This window comes from Ctenopharyngodon idella, chromosome 16 (assembly GCF_019924925.1).
Source record: "Ctenopharyngodon idella isolate HZGC_01 chromosome 16, HZGC01, whole genome shotgun sequence".
Lineage (NCBI taxonomy): Eukaryota > Metazoa > Chordata > Actinopteri > Cypriniformes > Xenocyprididae > Ctenopharyngodon > Ctenopharyngodon idella.
In genome coordinates, this window is record NC_067235.1 from 16831496 (window position 1) to 16836084 (window position 4589).

At 35.2% G+C, this 4589-nt stretch overlaps 1 long non-coding RNA gene across 1 annotated transcript; it reads right to left on the reverse strand.

The window, feature by feature from the left end:
- Positions 1 to 457: 457 nt before the first annotated feature.
- Positions 458 to 4371, reverse strand: LOC127497050 (uncharacterized). Its single transcript, XR_007925439.1, has 7 exons — positions 3494 to 4371; positions 3049 to 3176; positions 2823 to 2954; positions 2653 to 2677; positions 1620 to 1682; positions 1409 to 1514; positions 458 to 1184 (listed from the first exon to the last, which is right to left on the reverse strand). It is a non-coding gene; the product is annotated as an uncharacterized LOC127497050 (long non-coding RNA).
- Positions 4372 to 4589: the final 218 nt, after the last annotated feature.

Consider the following 4589-nt stretch of genomic DNA (forward strand, 5'->3'; position numbering starts at 1 on the left):
ACATGCACAAATAAACTTATTTGTAACCTTTCAGTACAGTTAATAAACCTATTTTCTGCTCTGCATAGCAAAGTGGCCTAAAAACTATTTTATCAGCAATTTTGTGTCGATTCATTGCTCTTTTAAACACTATTTAACATAGTTTTCACACTACAATGGTGTTAAGTTGGGGCATGAAAGCACACTGTCATGCTACAAGAGCTGAGATTGGGAAAACTGCCAGAAAAGAAAGCCCAACAGGCATGAATCACCACAGTATCATTAGAACAGTTTGCTAATGTCATAAGAGTTTCCTGCACTCCTCTGCTACAACAAACAATAGTGATAACATAAGCCCAATTGCCAATCATTTCTCAAAGTAGCTCTTACATTCATTTTGTAAGACATTTGTAATTATTTGAGACATTTTGTAATTATTTGTAACATCACAACCATGAGGCGTGAAGGCAACACAAAATCATGAACTAGACTCAAGTAGCCATTTAAATGTTTTTATTTAAAAAGTATATGATCTTATAACAAAAAAAGAAATATTCAAGTGCCTGTATGAAAGAGGTTTTTAAAAAATATTAGTTGCTACTATTACTGTAAATGAGGAGAGTTCTTTGTACAATAAGTTAATTACTATCAATATTAGATGGGGTCACTGTTGCAGGTACAGTGGCAGCATTGGTAGTGTTTACATCAGCCTTTGGTCACAGGTGCACAGTTGCCAGTCATGAGTTATGGCATGCAGTTTAAAGATCTCTAATGTATAACAATTTATTGATCCCACTTTATATTAGGTGTCCTTAAATTAATGTACTTAAGACGAAAAAAAATTGTTAGGTACAATGTACCTATTTTGTTCATGTTTTATTGCAAAAAACTTTTGCTGCTATCAGGGTGGGATACAAGTAAGGTTGGGAACTGGTAATTACATGCAGGAAATGTTTAAATGTAAGTACAACGTAAAAACATGGATTTACGCAATAAGTGCACTGTATCAAATGATTTAAATGTTATTACATAGTAGTTAAAGACACTTAATATATAGTGGATCCAGCTACCATCTGCAAACAAATAATGCCATATAGAGTTTTTTACAGAACTAACTATGGATGACCTATATGACTGCGACTTGGACTTTTATATTTCACAATCCCGTCTCGGATCCACCTTCACCTGGAGGAGCGTACACAGACCTAGGGAAATAATTGGACAAACAGTTTCAAATATTATAGAAATAATATAAGACAAATATTACACATTCTGCAAAACAAAATATTACTGGTATGCTTTTTATTGCTTATTGTGTATAACATAACTTGAGGCATATCAATATTCTAATCCTGATATAGTAATATCATTAGTTGATCCCTACCAACAACAGCAATACTGAATGCAAACATTTATAACAGGAACTTACTTTCTTAGACATTTTTTCCAAAAAAAACAAATGGTAACAGACAGGATGGTAACAGATACAATGACACTCGCCACAATTACAGCAGTTAGCCAGCTGGGAGAATTTGCTGAAACAAACATGACAAGAAAGAGGTGGGCATCGTAATATATGTAAAGACAAACTTACTTAATGGTGGAGTTTATAACTAATTTAAGAAGTTTATATTGGTTACCTTCTTTGTCTTTTGAAAATGTGTAATTTCCTGGCAGGGAGTCATGTGTAGCTTGAAGTTTTACTTTAAACAAACACAAACAAACACACACCTTATTTATGCTGAAAAACTATTAAAAAAGGAGTTATATGTTGTTACAAATTCATTATCACTGCACAATGCATCTTTTCTATATAAAGGTGGGAATGGTTATTAAAGGGTTAGTTCACCCAAAAATGAAAATTCTGTCATCAATTACTCACCTTCATGTCATTCCACACCCGTAAGACCTTCGCTCATCTTCGGAACACAAATTAAGATATTTTAGATAAATTCTGATGGCTCAGTGAAGCCTCCATTGCCAGCAAGACAGTTAATACTTTAAATGCCCAGAAAGCTACTAAAGACGTATTTAAAACAGTTCATGTGACTACAGTAGTTCAACCTTAATGTTGTAAAGCAACGAGAATAGTTTTTGTGCGCCAAAAAAAAAAAAATAAATAACGACTTTATTCAACAATATCTAGTGATGGGCGATTTTAAAACACTGCTTTATGAAGCTTCGAAGCTTTCACTAGATATTGTTGAATAAAGAATATATTTAGTTTTTTTGGCACACAAAAAGTATTCTTGTCACTTCATAACATTAAGGTTGAACCACTGTAGTCACATTAACTGTTTTAAATACGTCTTTAGTGGCTTTCTGGGCATTGAAACTGTCTTGCTGTCAATGCAAGCCTCACAGAGTCATCAGATTGTATTAAAAATATCTTAATTTGTGTTCCGAAGATGAACGAAGGTCTTACGGATGTGGAACGACATGAGGGTGAGTAATTACTGACTGAATTTTCATTTTTGGGTGAACTAACCCTTTAAGGCTGTCATTCTGCCTAACATCTCCTTTCATGTTCTGCTTAAGAAATAAAATCATCAGAAACAACATATGTAAATGATGTCTCAGTTATCAGTTTTGGGTCAACCAATCCTCTAATAAACAGGCCTAAGATGGTTTCTAGACTAGAGCATTAATGGTGTGATGTCTCATGGCGCTTACCTGCATAATTGATAGTACAGTAAAACTGTAAAGGAACAAAAATAATATCATTAGAACCTCATCTGCCCATTCAAACTGATTTTAGAGCCTATGCACTGCATTTATTTATTCAGAACTTATTATCTTATCATGTGTAAATACACACAGACAGGTAGACATGTTGCTACTACCTTAATGTTGTCACAGTGAATTTGCCATTGAAGGTTTGCACAGGTGCACAATGTCAGGTTCTCAGGAGTCACGTCCACAAAAGGTCCTGACTTCTTCCCATCGATTGTTGAGTCAGCAATAAACGTTCCATTCTATGCACAAAATAAAAACATTACAAAAAGATAATTATATCTTAATTATATTTTATATCATCTTGATTATAAACCTAAAACAAGGCGTGCCCACCGCATGAGACCATCCATGTTCGCAATGGCTATCTCTCAGGTAAACTGCCATGTCCTGAGGCACCCGGTATGTAAATCCCTTGGAGGTAACCATGTCCTCACATTGCACTTCATGAGTTCTGAGACATTCTGAAAAACGCAAAACACGGGCTCGTTTATAACTCTGGGTAAACGTAATACTGGTATCTCAATCTTTGCAGTCGCTTTACAGTGGCAGAGTGTTAAAGATCTGCTACACAGCTTTCAAGAATGTGAAAAGTCCCTAAACAGCTAGAGGCGCGCGCCTCTGTTGCGCGAACAACAATAAGGAGAGTCAATGAATTAAACTACTGAACAAATTTAGTGATTTGACGCTTAAATAATAATAATATTAATAATAATAATAGTTTATTATCGCTGATGTTGGCATGTCGCTACAGCTGCAAACTTGTATTGCAACGTCTTACCGTTCAGTTCTCGGGAAGCCAGAAGAAATCCCGCACATAGTATGTTTGTTAACATCAGTAAAGAAATCACGCTTCTCATAATTGCTGTCAGACGGATGGCAACTTCAAACCTACTCCTCCGAGTGCTAAGCATGCTACTATGAATGAAGATTGATGGGCGTGCACACGACTGTTTTCGCACATCCCCGCCCTCTTCTCACACAGACGCACACGCAGAAAATATCACAAGTCGATTATCAAGTGGTGCTCACCGCAGAGCCAAATTACGTCCATTCAAGCTGGTGGATAAGGGAGAGAGGAGGAACTTCTCCCTTGTTTGTTTTCACACTGTAGTGTTCAGCCTCTTGATTATTATCATCCTTGCTGTGCCATTCATGACTCATGATGTCTGCACTCTCCTGTTCTGGTTCTAACATTGGTTACAAAATCCCTGTCTCAGATATAGGAAAATCCCTGTTTCAGATATAGAAAATTATCCCATGATTTAGCTACTTACCCCTATACCATGGCGTATCTTCTTTCAGACGAACACAATCTGAGTTATTTAAAAAAAAAAAAAAAAAAAAAAAAAATCCTGGCTCTTCCAAGCTTTATAGTAAATGACACTTTTGATTTTGAAGTCCAAAAAAGTACATCAATCCATCATAAAAGATATCCACACGACTCCAGGGGGTTATAAAGACCTTCTGAAGTGAAGCAAATATAGGTACTAAAAATAGGTACAGACAACTTGAAAAATAGGTACAGACTCGAAAAATAGGTACAGACAACTCCATATGCAAACAGGGTTGTTCACAATGGGAAATTTGTAGCCTATTCATTATTGAAAATCTTTATCGTTGAACATTTTTTTACTGGCCCAAGTTATTATTATTACTTTTTTATAACCTTGTGAAAAAGCTATGTTGCTAAAGAAAATATATGATACATTTGAAATTAAGTACAATGCAGCACTAACTGTGATATAAGGTTTTATATAGGTTTGAATTCTTGTAAAATAATTTAATGGATTGTTAGACTCCTAGTACTTAGTGTTGTAAGTATGGTATAATATAAAATATATTGAACTAATAAGTTAGACGTATAATGCAACGGC